This window comes from Chiroxiphia lanceolata, chromosome 3, assembly GCF_009829145.1.
Source record: "Chiroxiphia lanceolata isolate bChiLan1 chromosome 3, bChiLan1.pri, whole genome shotgun sequence".
Classification (NCBI taxonomy): domain Eukaryota; kingdom Metazoa; phylum Chordata; class Aves; order Passeriformes; family Pipridae; genus Chiroxiphia; species Chiroxiphia lanceolata.
Genome location: NC_045639.1, coordinates 1840354 through 1860409, shown reverse-complemented (window position 1 = coordinate 1860409; position 20056 = coordinate 1840354). Strand labels below are relative to the sequence as shown.

The 20056-nt window shown below is 46.3% G+C and overlaps 1 long non-coding RNA gene across 1 annotated transcript in view; it reads right to left on the bottom strand.

Annotated features, from left to right (window-relative positions):
* Positions 1–20056, bottom strand: part of LOC116784555 — a 40773-nt gene that overhangs the window by 15399 nt on the left and 5318 nt on the right. The window contains exon 3 of the long non-coding RNA XR_004356133.1: positions 16183–16293. This is a non-coding gene — a long non-coding RNA (uncharacterized LOC116784555). The remainder of the gene's footprint in view (positions 1–16182; positions 16294–20056) is intronic.

Genomic DNA, 20056 nt, shown 5'->3' with positions numbered 1-20056 from the left:
GAGGACCATGGAGAAGGTCCCAGCTGAGCTGTTCCATGAGCTGACTCTTCTTTCTCCCTGATTCCCCCGGTGCTGAGGGGTGTGGTGAGGGGAGCTGCGGCTCCGGGTGTTCCTTTCCCCTCTCCTCGTGCTCCACCAGCGTTACCACTCATTCTGGTCCCTTTTTGTTCTCCAGAAAGAACCTTTTCACCCTGTCCCGATAATCTGCTTAGCAAGGACACAAGCTGTTTCCCGTTTGTTTATACTGTACAAGCACTCACTGTGAGTCACAGCTCAGGGAGGCTTTTTTGCCTTTTTTTTTTTTTGCATGGATTTTTCAAGAATTTGGTACAAAACATCCTTTCACTCCCAAAAGACAAAGGGAAATAAATAGTGGTCTTTAGTCTCCTTCTAAAGCACACTAAAGATTTTTCACAGCAAAAGACACCAAAGATCCGTTCCTCATCCTTTAAATTCTTTGGATCACTTGGTGTTGGCTGAAACAAGTCTCTTAAAATGAAAGCTCCACACCAGAACTGAGTAAATTAATCTGAGGCTTTTATAGCCTCCTTTGCTGCTCACAAAAAGAGTATTAAAGTAGGTGAAAGTAGGGTGGTTTTTTTACTCTTTTTGTGTCTCGTGCTTACTGTTTGGAATCAGCATAAGGTTACAAACTATACAGTCCATAATTAGTCTCCTCTTCTTCATTTGTGTTTCTTTCACTTTTTTTAAAAAGAGTACAAGTCTGTTCATAATCTGGGCCTCAAAGAATGCCCAATTTAAATGTAAAAATGCACAACAAGACACAACAAGTGGGGGAGTCATAAAGGAGGTGAGAGGAGGTTAATCCCAAAGAACCTCCACGGGGCCGCAGCCACCAAAGGGGAGCTGATGGCAAATGGAGGAGACTCTGGGTTTCTCTGCTTTCTTTCCCAACACCCACAGTTAGACAAAAAAAAAGTACAGAGAGAAGGGTTTGTAGAAAATAAACCACTGCCATTTGATTACAGGCAGAAAGGGGGAAATCACAGTTGCTCTGGCAGAGATCAAATCAAAGTGGTAGAGTCAGGGGCAAGAAGTACCTGTTCACAGAAACTTAAAGGAAAGTCCCAGTGCCAGGTGATTCTGAGGCATCCAAAACACAACCTCTGGAAGCCAGGGTTCCACACAGCCTGGGAATGCAGAGTGTCAGAACCAAACAGTGTTTTAATTATTATCAATATCATTTGCTAATCTTCCTGTAAACTTCTGAGGAGTTACAACTCATTTTTAAACAACAGAACCTTCTTCAGCACCATACTGAAAACTGAATTTAAAGTATTACCTGGACTAACAGAAAGGAAATCTTTCTCTCTCTCCTTCCACCTGGATCCAAGCCACAGACTGGGAAATCTCTGCAGGCAAGTGTGATGTCTTTATAGCAATCTCACAATTACCTGTAGAGATTCCACAATCTGGCATCTCCATGCACAGTAATTAGAAATAAACAGTTCTGCAGCCTCTGCACCTCTGCTGAGCTGAGCTGAATTCAATCCAAACTGCCTAAGCAGCATGGAGCTGACTGCAAGCTTTTTATCTAGTTTTTTAGTCAAAAACTGAAAACCAAAGCACAAACACTTTATAGATTAACCCTCTGGACACTGGAAAACTGCTATTTACATCTGTACACAGAAGGACAAGGTTATCACAGGTTATATTTCAACTATGAGGGCTTAATATTCCTTTAATAGGCTACACCTAATGGAGCCTGAGTCACAACTGGGTGATTAGTTCACCACTAATGAACGGGGGAGTTCAGCTTCTTTAAGAAGATGATGCTTTGAAGAGCTGTTTGGCTGATGAACATGCTGAAATCAAGCTTTGGACACAGCAGAAGCAAGAATAAGTCACTTAGAAAGAAGAGAATACCCAGCAATGAAGGCCTTCACAAAAGGCAAAAGGCAACTTTTTATGTTTCTCACTTCAAGTGTTCCTAGAGCTATCTGGTATTTGGGAAGTTTTAGCTTATCCTACTTGTATGACGTTCAACAGATTCAGGATAGGACAAATATTTATTAGGGCTCGACTCCAAAAGACAGACCTCTGGAAAATTGCATCTCCCTGAACAAAACTGATTCAGGACAGGACAAATATTTATTAGGGCTCAGACTCCAGAAGACAGACCTCTGGAAAATTGCCCCCACCTGAACAAAACTGAGGTGAAAAGCTGGACAGAAGGACAGTCTGGCGGGACAGGATGGCAGTGGTGATGCTGAGCTCTCTGTGCAAGAGCCCAGAGGTGAGTAGGGGTACAGGGCTACAATCCTGGTGAACTTGCAAGTCAAAGAGCTCAATCTCCCCAGTTAATGCTCTGCTGGAGGACTCTCAGGCAACACTTGTCACTTGGAAGACCCCTCACATCCACTTTCTCCCTGCTGAGAAGTGAGAGATCCCCCTGGGCCCCAAAGCTGTGCCTTGGGCAGCACCTCAGCCGCTGTGGGGAAGCCAGAGAGCCTCTGGTGCTGCTGCTGTGCCACCAGCTCCAGGGGAGGGGGCAGTGCAGGGGACAGGGCTGTGATTCCAAGGGCAGGCACGGACAGCAAACACTGCTCGGGCTGAACAACAGCCAAGGGCACGACACAGAGCCAGGCTCAGGCTCTCATTGCAACACCCCACAGAGCCCAGCTGTGCCCCACCCCTGACTGAGCAGGATCAGGCATTGCCACACTTCTGTCATTATTTCCTCACTTTACATCTCCTCTGCTCTCCCTATTTACAAGAAACACATCCTCAGTCTGCACAACAGCCTTGCTGTGCTCCCAGCTCCCCACTTCCCAGCGCTGCTCTTCCAGAGGAGTTGCCACCTTTGTTGGAGATTGGAATGTACATAAACACTGAAATAAGGGCTTTCATCTATTTAATTTAATCTATTCTTCTGCAGCGAGTGTTAATTGACAAATGATGAGGGCAAGCATGTGCAATGCCATGATTATGGGTGATAACTGTGCATGTGGGTACAACTAACGTGTCAGCATCTGCAAATAAAACCTGTGGGGACATCCCACAATAACTCCCAGCCATGGCAAAGCCCCACTCACTTCAGGATCAGGAGGGTTTCAACACAAGCCTTGTATATTAGATCTGGGACTGGAGGCAGAATTGCAGTTGGAACCAAGGCCTTCTCCCCAGTCAAACCCTTATAAATTATCCTTACTTTTATTGAGCCAAGTTGTTCTTGCCTACTGTGCCTTCACTGCTGCAATAAGCCATAAAATGTGCTGTGCAATAAAAACATCAGTTACCTTGGGTGATTTTGAAAAAATATATCTGACTATTCCACTGGAATGTTTTAAATCCCTCTTCAACTATTCAGGCAGCCCAGACCCCGCAGAGACATCAATAGGGTGCCACACATTTCCCAAAGTGCTGTTGATGAGTAAGATGGAACCTGCCCCTCCACTCAGATTCATAAAGAAATGCCCCAAAATAAAAGCTACGCTGGCAAATCCAGCCCTGAGAAAGAAAGCAAAGCTTCATTCCAAGAACTGACTCCAAGCAATGCTACAATCACTCCATGCTCATCTCGGATTTTAATATCTTGATTATTTTATATGATGATTTTTTTGGTTACTGTTCTGACTTTTTTAAAAAGTCCCAATCTTTCCTTTTAGCAACATGTAGAACTGGAGCACCACCTGCTATTTATCCATGTCTGAACGTAAGCAAAACCTTCACCGTGTCTGAACTTCTCATTAAACATTTTCACCACAAATTACAATACAAAAAAAAACCAAAACATCGAGGCCTCCTTGTTTCATTTCTGAGCTGGAAGTTCTAAATTCTCTTTGAATCAGTCTTATACTGGTATGAAAAAAAAAAAGAAAAGAAAAAGAACATCACGAGATCATCAAGGCTGAGGAGCTGAAGAGTCAAGCAATGAAAAGTTCAAGTGCCAGAACTGAGCTGCCCAGCTGCAATTCCTCTGTCCCCCCTGTGCCTTTGCAGTGTGAGACAGATTTCAAATTACAGGATTACATTTGCTACAGCAAGATTAACCTTCCTTTACCATGAGGTTTTTATGCACCACAGGAAAGGGAAAGGACAGTCCAAACCTTTCAGGAACTAGGAGCATCTTCTCACTCACAGAGAAGTTATGAGGCAGAAAATGGATGTTTGTCCTTGGAAAGATGTTTAACCTTCTGGATGTAATATTAATCTATATCCATTTATACCATGTCATAGTAAGGCTTGCCTCAATCCCTGTCTAGAAATGGTCTCCTCCTACTCCTTTGGAGCCTTTGCTTCCACAGAAGTTCTACAAACACACATTTACAGAACTGACCCATGTGCTTTTAACTCTTTTGTCACCAGTGGAAAACAAGTGAAGCACTACAAAAGAAACCCAAAGAAATCTGAGTTCCCAGCAGTGCTGCCATCCAAGAACCAGCAGAGGAGTTGTGCCCCCTGGTCCCTGTGCCTTCTCCTTCGGCCACAGGTTCTCCTCCCCCTGCCCAGATGAGAAAGTCTGGCTGGGACTTTCTGTATCACCTGATGCCTTCTTTTGTCCAGCAAATCCCGTGGAACTGGCTGAGCAAACACAATGAGCCCCCCTGCCAAGGCCCTGGTTTGTTCCAGCGGAAGGCTGCTGTTCCTGAGGATTTTCCTGTGAGCGGTTCCCCTGCCGGAACGCTCCAAGGCCGCACAGGATTTCTCCCAGGGGAAAACCAACAGCTTCCCAGCAGTGGTGCCACAGGCTGTGTCCTGGGGGCCTCCCAGCCTTCGTGGCCCAGGTAAGGAAAGCCTGGCCTTGCCCAGACACCTGAGCCAAGCACACACCCCGCTGTTTGCAGCAGGGCTGGCAGGGCACACATTGCCCTGGGATTGCTGCAGGCCCACAGCCAGAGGCTCCCTGCAGGGAAAGAGCAGTTGGCTCTCCTGGCACTGAAACATCAGTGAAGGATCTTCCTTGTGTCCAGCCCCAAGAATCAAGATGATACTTTATTTCACCCCTCAGAAACCTTGCTTATAGTTTTTTCTCCCAACAAGCTCTCAATATCTACTTTTCTTCTTCTGATTTCATCTAATGTCTCCAGTACTTCCAACTTTGACTCTTTTCTTGTTTGCAGCTCTGGCACTTTATCCCTAAGCCCCTGAGAGCTCCTGGCAGAGTTCCCTCATGCCCACCCAGAGCAGCAGGGTTTGGTCAGAGCTCCAGGAGTAGCACAGGAGGTAAGTGTGAGGAGCTGAAGAAACTTGCCCATCATTTTTAGATGTTTCGCACAAGTGTTTTCTGTTCAGAAGTCAGAGAGCTCCCTTGGACGTGTATTTTATTGTATTCTCTGTTATACAAGAGAAGCCAAAGAAGCAGAACCAGAAGGAACAAGACTGTTTTATCAGTTTACACCCAGACTGGAGCTTGCCAAAGATCACCAAATAAACCTGGTTTATTCAGCAAGTTGCTTAATAACCCTTCTCTCAGAGAAGATGCACAGAGACCCTAAATGTTTTAATGACAGATATTCCCAGCACCAGGTGTTGTCTGTGGAGTTATGCCATTGTTTCCTCTGTAGGACATGCAGGGAAGAAAGGCAGCTGACAAGAACCCACTTGCAGGCCCGACCTGGACAGCTGTGAATTGGCTTAATCTCAGCTGGCAACTGTGAGCACTCCAGAACCCCTCACGGTTGGAGCTGGGATTGTGCTAAACACAGCAGAGTCTTTGCTCTGAGGGAGGAGCAGACCAGAACCAAGAGGAACAAAATCCAAACACTACCTCCACCAGGATGGACCTGATGGCTCACTCAGCCCCTGCCCTGAGCTCCAGGCCTGGCCCTGGCACCTCCTGCCTTTCCCGGCTTCCCTGCTGCAGCAGCACAACCAGCTCTTCCTTTCCTGCATTAACAATTCTTCAGACATCACATCTCATTCCCACCCCCCTGAAAATGTGACTTGTCAAATGTCCTCTGGAGCCACTGGTCCGGCACCAAGCACAGGGCTGATCGTGGTTTGCTGTGTTTAATCCTCTGCATCTGCTTTTTTTTTCTTTAAGATAAAATTCTGGGCCTGGGCTTTTCACTTCCTCCCTGGCTTGTCACAAGTTCAAAGGCTGATGTTCCATCAGAACCATCATTTGCACCGAATTTTCCATTACCCAAAACAATTGCAATCGTTTTTTTCCTCATTTATGACCTTGGTAATGTCCCAACTGAAACCAGGATTCTTGCAACTTTTGTGAAGTTCCCATGCTGAAGAGGAACAACCCAAAGCTGCAGAAATCAAGGCAAGATTAACATTAGATGCCTTTAGTCATCCTACAAATAGGCAACAGAAAAAAATATCATACATAGCCAGTGCATAAAAAATAGCTATATTTTTTTACACCACAGTTTTGTGGCTGAAAGCTCCAGATGGCCAACCCTTAGAGATACATCCCTGAGTTTTATTCCAGTGTGAGACTCCAGGGAGCATCTGTAGCCTGCCAGAAGGTATTCCTGTCACACCAGGGACCAAAGGAAGCTCACAAGAGATGGCTCACTCTGATGGACAGAAGTTGGTGCTCGGCAAGATCAGGTATGACCTGAGTTCTTTGTAGTCCTGCAAAATTTTGGAAGGAAACTCTGAGATAAAAGTGCCCTGCCTGAGTTACCAGTTATAGATAATAATATATATATAATATTATAACAATGTATTTGGAAGTATTAGAAAAAAATAAGAAAACATTTGCTGGCTAAACACAGGTTTTAGTCAAGTGTGTGAATCCCGTTCAGTCAGGCCTAACTTTCAGCCTGGAAACTCAGGAGACTGATTTTAACTTAAAAAGAAATTAAATGCACCTTAGAACTGATCTGTGGGGTGACTGAGCACGAGACCCACTCTCAGCTGCTGATGTGGTGTGTGCAGTTTGCTCTCAGTACCTCAAGATCTACAGCAAATGGGCAGCAGTGCTGCCCAGAGCCATTCTTAATATGAGTTATTCTTAGATAAAAGCTATAAATTTCCTTTTTTTCCCCTTCCTAGTAGAGTGACCTTGTTGAGCCCCAACATCTGAAGTTTCAAATTAAAAACCAGTGAGGTAAGCAAAGCCCTGCAGAGTTTTTGATGTCGCAGATACTGCATCAGGAACTGATTGGATAATACACAGTCACCATCAGTTCCTAATGCATTGCCTTCAGCATCTAAACAAGCATCCAGGAGCTTCCAACAGGAGTAGCTGCAACACTGGGAGGATGAAGACATGTCATCCTACCAAAACCTTGACAGCTCCCTCACAAAAACAGAGGGAATTCCCTCGAGAGGGAAATCTGAAGGTACGAGGGCTGCACTCCCTCCCAGGTTAGGGTGGTGCAATTAGAACGGGATTGGGAGGAAAAAATGGAAGGAAAAGAGGACTGTTCTTGCCTCAGGTGGTCACCTCAACGTATTTCTGCTCATACAAGGCTTACAAGACATACCTCAAATATAAAGACAGTGATAGTGGCAATAGTCACTTGTATTTTATCTTATTTCAAAGTATTAAAGTTACTCACAGTCTGCTTTGTATTATTATATATATGCACAAAAAATACCTACATGGATTTATGTGTATGCTTTTATGAGACCAAATGAAAAGCAGAGAGAGAGGAACCCTTTCTTTGCTGAAGGAGCAGAAGCCTTTCTATTCATCCTGTAATTTTCCAGCTCACAGCAAAGCATCTGGACCCTTCAGTACATGCATGGACACACTGACGGTCTCATGTCTCTATTCTGAGCACCTCAGCCCACGTGAATTTGTGATCCTGAAGCTGAAACAGCGAGAGGCACAGCAGGACATCAGCTCTGCCAGTGAACTCACTGCTATTAAATGCTCCAAAAGACAACCTGGCCAACCTCTGCGCTCACAGACAGGGCACCCCCCAGTTCTCTGGGGGGGAAGGGGTGTCCAACAACTTCATTATCATGGGACACAGTCAACTGACATGGTTTGATTCCTTATTCAGAGAATAAGTTCAAAAAACTCCAAATGCAACCTCCTGGCTGTCTCCTCATGAGCTTCACCCATTTCTTCTACACAGAGATGAGTCTGGCCACAGAGTTTGAATATGAAAGCTCATCTCCATCCCACAAATTGCCAGCATGTTTTTAGCCCAAGGCTAAAGCAAACACCTGTGTTCAGATGCTCAGTCCCTGCATTCAGGGATGAGAAGGGCTGGCCCAGCCCCACAGAACCCCCATCCCCTGGCAGACACATTGGCACGGCCCCAAAAGCATCCAAAGGCACCGCTGAACGTGCAGAGACACGGAGCACCTTCCCAAGGCTCCAAACAGGGCTTGTGGGCTTTCACATTTCTCTCTCCCCTCCCCATTGTCTATCTTTTTAAAAACAGTTGTATTAAAAGGGAAACACACCAAATATTTTTATTTATTACTTTACTTGCTTTGACCTCTTCTACTGCCAAAAATGTACCCGGCACCTCGTGCCTGAGGGAATGGCTTAGTTCCACAGGCCAAGCACACACAAAACGTGAGGAATAACTGCTGCAGAGAGGAGGTAGAAACGAAAAGATGAAATAACTAATAGTAATGAAGGTAAGGGAGAGGGAATTGTAAAAAGTTATTACTCCTTTTATGTTTTATTTTAATTTACTAGACTTCAAGGTGACGGTTTCAGCTGACTGCAGCTCTGAAGTGCTCTGAACCCCAGTGGGTGTTGGGCTGTTGGATATACCCAGCTACCTGTGCAGTGCAAGGTGCCATTCTCTGGGCTCCAGACCTCTCCTCGCTGGGCAGGGGGACTGGCAGATGCTTTGGCCCAGGAAGGCACGACCCTGGTGTCCTGGGTATGGGCAGCTCCTGCTCAGCCTGAGCACAGATGCCGTGAGAAAGCCAATGGGTGGGAAGGCTGAAGGGAGCTGATGTCATTGGGCTCAAACTGTAATCTAACTCTAGATTGTTTAGGCCTCCCATCTCTCATGCTCCTCTTCTCTTCCTGTTTCTAGGAAAGTCAGGGGCCTCCACCCTGCTAATGATCCCCCCGGGGAGGCAGCACTTGCTGCTGCTGCTGAAGGCACAGCACACCAGGCCAAGAGCATCCCCAGCCCCAGGACATTCGCTCGGCAAAGTGGGTGAGGAAGGAGGCTCCTCCCGTGGGAATGCAGCTGATTCAGGGAGGGAGGGGAACGGCTTCGCAGGGAAAACAAACCACGGCGCTTCTCAGAACCCCAATAAAGGCCGGGCGCTCTCCAGGGAGGATTTGCAGAGAGGCAGAACAAACACAAACACAAAGATGTGCGCTTGGAAGCCTCGCTTGGAAATGACATTTCCCAGTGAAATGTCAGGGCACGGGGCTCCACCAGTGATGGGCTTTTTCATGCCTCCTTTGCCCCCCTCCTCCCTGCTGAATGCTCATGGAGCTCCCTCACTGAAGCCACTGCAAACAGGCTAAGGAGGCAAAAAGGGACCATTTACTCTTCCACATTTTTCCCCCCCGTTTCACACTTCTCTCCCTGTTCAGCTACTGTCTAATCAGCCTGCAGTGACAGCCACAAAAACTGGCATGAACTGAGTTTCTCCTCACTTCCCTTTTTCTCGCTGCCAACACGGTACCCAGTAATTCTTGCCCCCCAAAACTCCCTCGTTATTCCAGAGGGAAAGCTACCTTTCCATTACTGCTCCCACTCCCTGATTAGCCTCTGCCAGGGGACAGTGTGCAGATGTGATGCTCCACTTGAACCACAGAGCACCACATTCACTTATGACACGGAGTAAAACAAAGAGGGAAGCAGGAAGAAGCATTTGATAAGCCAATAGTTACATATTAATGTGTCGAATCTCCCCCTCTGCTCTCACTTTTGAAGGCAATAAAATCCAGATTGGTATTTCCTAGGAGCCTTTATACATTCAAAAAAGTACCTGAGGCAGGCATTCCCTACAAACAGAAATTATTTTAATGGTGTCAGACTAAAGATCCAACCAATTCACCTGGCAATATCTAAAAGCAGGTGCAAGTACAAGACAGACTCAGCGGTATTTTCCCAAATGCTCTCCAACAATTTGTGGCTCGTGAGCTCCCCAAGACATTGGTTCCCATGCACTCAGTGTCCCTAACAAAGTGATTTTTCATGAAACCTGTCCAGTGCCCCCTTGAATCTACACAGGCTGCAGCATCCACATGTTTAACTACATGTAGTAATGAAGATTCACTTCTTTTTGTACCTCTGCTCAGTAGAGGTTCCTTCAAGCTTTACCTTGTTTGGAAACCTGGCAGCTGAGGTGCACATGAAAAATAGCCATGTTTCCTAAAAAATCTGTGTAAATTCTACCACACTATTCCACAGTTCTTGCTGCAAATGGGAAAAATAACAAAAAAAAAAAAAAAAAAGAAACACAGTGTGTGGGAGGGGAAACCTTGTCAATGAGGGAAGAAAAGAAGGTGACTGTGGTGAAACAGGTTACTGTATGAAAAAAGAGAGTCTGGAATTCCTGCTATAAGGACCCAGAGGAGAGTCCCAGAAAACTTTACACACGCTCTGAATTTCTGCCTGAGTCTGTCACAAGTGGCAGGATGTTTTCAGTGCCAGGATGTTTTCTCTCCTGACTGCACACCTGGAAAGGCTGGGATGGCACGTTCCTTCCCTCAGGCTCCTCAGTGAGTTACACCCAGCACTGAGCTCCCAGTGCCCGGCTCAGGCAGCAGGGCCGAGGAACGAGCACGGAGGTCCAGGGGCTCCCAGCTTGGCTTAATCCACCTCCCACTTGGCCCATCCCTCAGCAGGGCCAGGGAAGAGCACAAAGCTGTCCACCCTTCTGGATGACTCCACAGTCCTGGTGGAGCAACAGCTCGGGGCACACGCTGCAGCAAAGCCACCCACCCACGTAGGTTAATGCACTTTTTGATGAGTCACAAACCCAGATCTAACAGCAGAACTGAGCCTTTTGTTCAGGATTTTGGAACGAAACATCAACTAACATTTTTTACAGATGACTGTCAAGGCTAAATCCTGGACTGAAGAGTCCCTGCTTATCTGAACCGGTTTCCAGCTACGCCCTTCGAGGCAGAGCCATGTCTATTAAAAGAAATGAAGACAATCCCAGAATCACAATCCTGGAACATTCAGCTGTGTCCTGTACTCTGTGCACTCCATTATGCCTACATTTTGCAGGGATCCTCTGTACAGCAAAGGCTATTCCTGTGCTCCATAATCCCTACTCACTGTGGACTAGTTAAGGATGGATTTGTATCGTCTTAACTGCAAATTCTCCTGCTTTTGGGTGTCCTTGCTGAGTCTTTAATAAGAAAGCTGTGAGGTTTAATTACTCTCTTAGCAGTTGCAACCATTATACTTGAGATATGTACAAGGCAAGTAATAAGATTGTAAAGTAGGAGTTAACTTGAATCAGAAAGGGAAAACTTTAATCAAAAAGGGTAAGTTTTATTCATCAATAGCTTTGACAAAATTGCCTTTGGTGTCACGCACACCAAGGCCAACTTACAAATCACCCCAATCTGCCCACTTGCTCCTTCCAGCAAATTCTATTCAATCCCTAATTACAAGAGGCAGTTGCCAATCAAGGGGGGGGAAAAATCAAGAAGATTCCCAGCTGCCGATTCACTTTATACATGTGAAAGAACATGTGCAGAGCAGCCACCCAGAAGATGACTGTCCACAGCATCCCAAAGGAGGAGCAACATCAGCAGAGAAGGTGCCACACTGGCACAGCTCATGAGACCATGGACACAGGAAAACTGCTCTGACAAAGATATATTGCCATGTTCCCTTTTTCAGAGAAAGGGCAAGGACTAACAACCCATGTGCCAGCTAACAGAGGGCACACCAGCACAAGGGAAGCATTTCCAGAATATTTTACAGGATCTCTCACTTTATTCGACCTCCCCAACACACTGAGACACCCTGGGAGCTAAACTGCTCATGTCTGCAAAAAGAACATAAAGGAAGGCACTGGAGATGCAGATCCAACTAGAAATCTCCTTTTCTACCTTTACAGTTGTTTGCCTGGTGACACAGACACAGTTTTAGGCGATAAGGTACATAGATACAAATAATATCCCATTTGAATCAATTTTTCTTACTCCGTCTACAAAGTTCCTTCTTTCTCCTGCCATTTTCCAGCCTATTCTGGTTACATCACGTATTCTACTGGCTCACATCAATTTATATTACAGATTAACACCTATGTATTAAACTACACACATTAAAAACAAGGGAAGGGAAAAGGCAAGACTCTTTAGGATCCTTTGATCCCAGATGTCAATGTAATGCAATGCCTGATGTCCACAAGAAAAGCTCAGCATTTTTATATTTGTTTTACTGGCAGATTTTTCAATTGTCAGATATAATAAGGAAACTGGAGTGTTTCCTCAATCTCAAGTTGATGGGGCACTTCTAAATTCTGTGAGACAAGACATGAGGGTAAGACATGGTTTTACCCAATTTACCCTGACTTCATAAAATTAAAATCCCCCTCTTTGCCATCCAAATACAGCATGTCTGGTCTCTCACCAGAGGAAGACACTGACAAAGTTAGAAACTGTTGTCACCTAAATATTTCTATAGAAAAAAAAACATATTCTCATTAATTGATAGCTTGACTTTTCTATTTCCAATCTTCCTTCCCATCAAGACATTACAGAGAGGTTTCCAAACTTGCTGGTCTGAGAGGCAGAATTTATTATCTCCCTGAGTCATTAATTTTAGGCTCCAATAAAAGTAGGAGGTCATTAATGATGTGATAAATTACATCCCATCCCCGAAAGTTGCTAAATCAACGGGAGGGACACTCTCAAAAACATCCTGCCCAGAGACCACCGGGTTTCCAGGCTGTGCTGAGGAACCATCAGCACTTGAAATGCTCCAAGAGCTGCTTGTGCACTGTGCTGGCCGAGGCTGCAACCACCAAACCCCAGTGTTTGTGCCAAAGCCCTTACGCAGATGCACGATTGGAACTTATAAATTACACGGAGAAACAGCTAAAGGCTCATGGAACTCCCAGACATCTCTGCTTCCACCAGTGTGGTCAGCAGGGCTGTAATTTCTGTGAATCCAGCATCTGGGCTTCTTGGAATTTACCAGCCCTGCTGGCAAAGCAGTCACGTCTTGTAACCTCCATGCGGGCAGGAAGGAGGTTTCAGGAACTTACGAGCTCCCCGGGGCTGCGGGAGGAACTCGCAAATTGAGTCCGACAGATCCCCCGTGTGTGTGGAGCTGTGCCAAGGCCGCTCATGGAGCAACTCCCAGCCCTGCTCGGCCCAGCCCGGGGCCAGCTCCGCTCCCCGCTCCCCGCCGGAGCCCGCACGGCCACGGCTCTGCTGGGAATGCAGCTCGTGCTCCCGGCTGTGTGCCCGGGGGGCAACGGGAACGGCACAGATCCAACCGCTGCATCCTCTGCACGCGCCTGCGGGATGCTGGGAATGCCGTGCTCACTAAAGGAACTCTGCAGGTAGTCTGGGGGAGACACGATCTGCACCCAGCATCACAGACACCAGAGCAGCCAGAAACCACTTCCCATCCCAGCCCCAGGGCAGCTCTGGAAGGCCTGGTGGAAGGTGAAGACATTCCTAAGCACAGAGCAGTTGTTTGCTCCTCTCATTTGAGACACCCCAAACTGCCTTCTCAACTAGAATGTGCATTGAGGTGCAGCAACAGCGGGGCAACGCTGAACCCTGGGGAGCCAGGGGAGGCTAAAGGGATGGGACAGATGGGAAAAGCAAGGAAAACATACTCCTGGGTATACTGTATGGTGTGATGTGACACAAAATATCCCACATTAAGGAACAAAGGCAGCTAAACATTCAGGAGAACAACACCTACTCCTGGATACATTGTATTGTGTGATGCGGGACAAAATCTCCCACAGGAGAGGACAGATGTAACAAATAGTATCAAATTATTATTTCAGTGTTGTTTGATGTGTAGTAGCTTCACCTGCTTGAGTCTAATCTTCTGAGCACAGCAGCCTGATAAGCTTCAAAGCCTTGGGCTGTCGTTACAGGAATGTTACGTGTACATCAGTGCAGGGGATGTGAATTAACATGATATTCTACTTCCTCACTCTAACTGGATAACTGGACTTGGTTATCCCTGGAAGTCTCCATCCTATCTCTGCCTCCAAGGGCCTACAAAATCACTAAGCACAGAGCAAGCCCTGCAGGAGCCACGGAAACAGAGGCAGCAGGTGCTCCCAGAAGGGCCCTCACCCAGCTGCATGTGCTCTGTGTGTGTGTGTGTGTTCACATGTTTTTCAGAGTGTGGACATGTGTGCCCATAGGTCTGGCCATACTTCCAGGACTTCTGCACCCAGAGAAACTCATTCTTGCCTTCTAAGCAGCATTGCTTTCATGAAGAGGAGAACAGAGGCTGTAGGGAACACGAATAGGAGGGAGATGTACCCGATAAATGGGAATAAAGGGAAAGCTGAGTCACCAACACTCCTCAGACCGTGCCTATTGCACTGACTTACCTGAGCAGAAGTTCTTCCCTCTCATTTGGGTCTTTGGAAAACTCTGCACAGCCAGTAAAGGTAAAATGGTTGCATTTGGGATTCCCAGCCTTGCCAGGCTCAGATTTTTTTTCCTGAATTCATCTTACCCAACTTTAACCAAAGAGAAACAGAAACCACACTTTGTACAGAAAACAAAGATGCAGGAGTAGCTTCAGAAAATTCCAGATCAGGACAGAAAAGCTTAACCCTCCCCAGGCAGTCCTGCTGCTCCTAAGGTCACACAGAAAGGCACCTCTGGAGGCATTTCAGAAACTCAGCTGCTTTCCCAAATACCACAGAGGGTTGGGTAACTGCTTTGACAAGGCAACAAATGCAGCCCCACACAGGACACCACGTTTGTATGGAACAACTACCTCACTCAGATAACTTACACTTCTCTCCTTCATGCCATGTTAAAGAAGTGAACTGATATTGAGGGAGTGGAGGGCAGTCATTACCACAGTTTAAAAAAAGAGGAAAATTAGTTTAATTGCATCTGTTAGTCTGTGCTGGCACTCTCCATAAAGCCATTATCTTCCCTTTTAAGGTGAGCCTGTTCAGAGGATTCACAGTTTTGGCTCATTTCATCCCTGAAGGTCCCTTTGCTCATGAACCAGAGCAGAGGACTGTGCAAACCAGAAGTGAAGAGGATTACTGTAGCACATAGGAAAGAGCTCTTTCCTCTAGCTGAGAACAACCTTGGACAAAGCCACCAGCTTCAACAGGAGGGCAAGTTCAGCTGTGAAGCTCCACCCCAGTTTCACAGACGATCCCTTATCCCAAAACAACCCAAAGCAAATGCCCAAATTCAAACTGCTCTAAAACACTGAGAATTTTTGGAACAAGCTCTGGACACAAAGTCTGGGAGCTCTTCGTTGTGTGGTGTGAGCACTGTGAAGGTCAGACGTGTGTCCTGTGTCTGATATTCCTCCTGCTCCACTGCTGCCCTGCCCTGTGACCTGTCACCATCGGGTCCTTTGGGAAGCACTCGCACATTTTTGGTTTGCCTGCCCGCGAACGCCCCGCGAGCCCCGCACACAAACCCCTCGTGCCGCCACTTGGCCACCGGAGGGCAGCGCTTCATCTCCGGAGCCTTTTCCTTGTCTCCAACGGGAATTAATCTCATCGCATTCCTACGCTATGGATCCACAACACATCGCTTCATCCCAAGGCTCTCATAAAAGCCTTCTCCGTGTTACAGCAAAGCACGGGGGTGCCATTTAGTTCCCCACTCTGCTGTGCATTTTTCTCTGGGAGGTGTGGAGTGTCCCTGCCTGTGGAGTGTCCCTGCCTGCAGAGTGCAGGAGGAACTGTGCCGAGCTGACTTTTTCATGGAGATCCATTGAGGAAACATCTCTTTATTTAGCCAGGGTGCTGTTTGTTTCCAGGGAGCATTCCCAATCCCATAGGCTTATGGCATTTTGTGCTGCCTGTAAGTCCATATGCTTTACCCAGCAACAATAGCAATCCATCTAAACCCCTGTTTGTAAAGCTCAGCGTTCTTTAATGTGCACGTTCACGTAAAACCACAAATCTAAGCTGAGCAATTTTCACCCCAAAACAACTGGCTGCTTCAGCTTTCCTTGTTTTTTTTCTTCTTTTTTTATTTTCCTGCTATCAGCTCCCCTATCATTTGGATAAATCCCCACCAGTCAGACCACAGCCTCACATCCACATTTGAATTTGAATTTGCTTGTTTGTACACTGTCCCTGTCTGCTGTCAGCCATGGGGGGCACAGGCCCACTTACCACATCCTCAGCAGCATTCCCTGGACAAGGATCTGGGAATGGCAGGCTCCACAGTCCCTTCACACACAGCCTGAAGTGCAGCCCAACTTCCATGGGGTGGTAGCCACAGATCTGCATGGACAGAAGCCAAAACATCATCAAATAAGCCCCACAGAGGTTTTGCCCTCCCACTTTTTCTTTTTAAAGGACTGACCAGACAGCACATCACATTCCCACACCTCTCACCCACCTCATCTGAGAAGTTCCCCTCACTTTGGTCCCTTCTTCCTCAGACACTCAGCCAGGAGCTGCAAGCATTACTAGGGCTCCAAAGGCAGCTGTTAGCATTCTGCCACCAGAATTGAAGGACTGAATTTTCAGCCTCATCCAGGGACCTGGTCCCTGCTGTGACCCCCTCCACATCCACCTCACACCCCTGCAGGGCACCTGGTGCAAGGGAAAAGGGAAATTTTTCTGGCACTGCCATATTCAATTGCTATGGGAACAACCCCCTAACAAAAACAATCTGTTGTACAAGTTCCTTTTCCTATTAGAAACCCCACAAGTCAAGCCCCACAACTAAATACTTGTACTGGAAATCTTCCAACCATGACTGGAAAAACACACTGACACGAAAGTTTATTTTATAAGACACCAGAGGGGTCACTTCCAGATTAGGCCAGATTGAATTCTCCTCACATTTTGTGAAACTCCTCAGGACATTTGTTGTGGCATTCCACAGTCCTCCAGGCAAAAAAAAAAAAAAAAAGGAAAACATACTGTATAGAGGTTGCAGATGCAAGAGTTGAACACTTCTTTTTAGAAAATACCAACCTACAATAACAAATAATTTTGCTATTCACAAGAGAATCATTGAGTATTGCAAAACTTGATAATTACTGATTCATGACAGATTTAGGAAAAACATCAGCTTAAGTAATCAGGTCAGGGCACTGCTGTTGACCACAGTGCTGGCAAAAGAAACAGTTTCTGTCTTCATATCTTTCATCAAAGTTTAACATTTCACAGTATTTAGCTTTTAGCACTTCATTGGTCCAGAGCAGTAAACAACTGATAGCTTGAGAAGGAGAAGTTAAATTGTGAGCAAACATCTCTGGTTAGTATTATCTTGTAATTCACTCACACCGGTCACATACTCGTAAATCCAACTCGGTAAAATCTGAGGAGCCCTGAGAGCTCTAATTTATGGCTGCTGCTAATAAATTCACCAGATGATTAATCCCTTGCACAGCCTGGCACCAAAGGTATGCTCTGTCACATTTTGCCAACCGGGAATAAAGATTTCATTCAGACCTCAAGGTGGACAAAAAAACAAACCCCCTTTTTTTGGGAGGGAAATGTCTGTGATCTTCATTTCCTCCTGGAAAAGCCAAGAGTTTTCCTCTAATAAAGATTACTGCAAACAAATCCATTCCACTTTCTTCCATGCCTCCATGATATTCTTTGCCTGACAGTGGGAACTCGTTCTGGAAAGGCAGCAGTGCAGTGAAAGGAGGTCTCCTGACTCCAAATGAAGTATTGTAGTAGCTCCTCTTTCCCTTCCTAAGATGCACACTAAACAAACCAAAACCCTAAAAGGGAGAAACTGCAAATCCACCCCCAGTAAAGATTTGTTGTGCTGTGGAGAAAATGTGTCCTTACCTCTTCTCCTAGTGATGCTAAATCTGACTTACACAACACAGTGGGGTTTAGAGCTTTAAACCCACTTTAAACACCACGACTTGCTACTTCAGGCCTTCCTCACAGACACATGTCCTGCACTACAGAAGGCTCTCACTAAATAATGACAGCCCTGGTGCAGATGAAGGTTAATGGAATGAAGAATCTGGAGCCATTCAATCCAAAGAATTGCCACAGACATAAGCTGTGATTTTCTACATGGAAGTACTTTTTATCCACGTTATGTGAGTGTTAACTCTGAATCATTGTTAGCTCTAAAGGAGTGTTGTAAAACCCCTCAACCCTCTACCTTCAGAGAAACAAACTATACCTCCTCTTTCCTCTTTTTGTTTTTGGCTGATCTCCTTTTGAATCACATAACGAAGGGGACTAAAGGAAAGCACGGGGAAAACATGGAAAGGCCCTTTTTAACAACTGCAGTGCCACAGTCTTGAGGCCAAAGCCACCTCCACTGTCTTCGTGCCCTCCCCTTTAAAGCAGCGTTTACCAGAGCTGTCCCCAAAAGCCACATGCACATTTACCCACAAAAATGGAACAGGCTCCCAACTCACTGCAGTTGGACCACACAGGTTTGGATGCATCTCCAGTGCAAGGCAGAGAAAGAATCTGACCCTTAGTCCTAAAGCAGCAAGTGCCAAAAAGGCTCTTTGACAATCACACAATCAAACAAGCCATTCCAACAGACTTCATCCGTCCATCCTCAGCAGGACATGTTTCCATGTGCCCACAGCTTCCTCCCAGATACCAGTCAGGAGCTCCAGCAACAGTCAGGGAGTTGTATATTAAAGGCCTTCCTGAAAGATTTACAAATTCCAAGTACCTAATAACTGAGACAGATAGTAATAACTCAGCCGCAATTTGCTGACAAAATGTTGAATCAAGGGCTCTCCTTTGATTTAAACACAGACAAGCTCAATCAATCCTGCTTCTCCTGCTCCACGTTTTCTTGCAGAGGTTGAATTTTTATGGTAAAAGCTCTATTAAGAGATCTACACCTGAAAAATGAAGGATGAATGCAAGCAGAAAAGACCAAGCCCTAAAGCTCTGACACATTCTAATTATTGCTGCCAGAAGTGAAAATTTCTACAACCCCGGTTTAAAGTGCTGTCAAACATCACAGTGAGAAAGGGGAATAAGGGAGCTGGAAACCCAAAACCTTTTCTACATAAAACAGGATAAAAGGTCATAACTGAGGAGTCTGGAAGTAAGTGGTGGTAAGACACCGAGTAGGACCCAGGTAAACACACTCCCCCCCTTTGCACTGATGCAGTTTTTGCTGCCAGTCTCCTTCTCTTTGCTGCTCCTTTATAAAGCAGGGGAAGACACGAGGGCAGAGCAGGGCTCCAACTGGGTCTGCACAACGTGTCCAGTGCTCTTCCCAAAGCATGTCCCTCTCCTGTGCCTTGGCCTGTGCTCCACCTGGCAGCCCTGGGAGCTGCAGGAGCCTTGGAGCAGGAGCAATCCCTCGGGGGTGGGGGGGGTGGCTCTGCAGCCCCCAGAGAGGCACAGTTTAATATCTTAATCTCCACAACTGTATTTACGACCTGCAGCTGCGGTGCCAAAGAGGCCCCCGGCCCCTCACACACTGGGACTATTGTTGGCAAAACAGAGCTCTCTGCAGTGACACACGGAGCTGGGATGGAGACAGGAATTGGTTTTGCCTTCTACCCATCAGGTTATTTTGGGCCTTTATCACTTCTGAAGTACAACAGCCCTTAAAGCAAGGTAATGGGTGAATGAGCGGGATTGAATTTGTCAGAGCTCGGGGCTTCCAGGGAACAAGAACTTAGGCTGATTAATTACAAAAAAAGGAATCCCCTTTAAATCCCCTTTAAATTACACGTAATTTAAAATGAATATATATGGTAAGTAATGTGTTAGTCTGTGGTGCTGTTCTGCAGCCACTTCAAAGAGACAGGACACCTCAGTGACTGGGAGATGTGGGGTTCCTGCTGCCTCGCTCCCAGAGCTGAGCTTTTCCCTCATGTGGTTAAACTCCTACAGAGCACATTTTGGGAGCATACAGGGTTAGGGGCTTTTCTGTGCCAGCTTTCAGTGGTATCATCTTCCAGCTTTTTCCAGAATTCTGATGCCTTCCAACCACATGCATCTCCAGAGAGGGGTGAGAGGATAACCCCTTCAGAGAGGAAAATCCCCACTGGCATTTTTCTTGTGCTTTCTGTATGACAGCTTA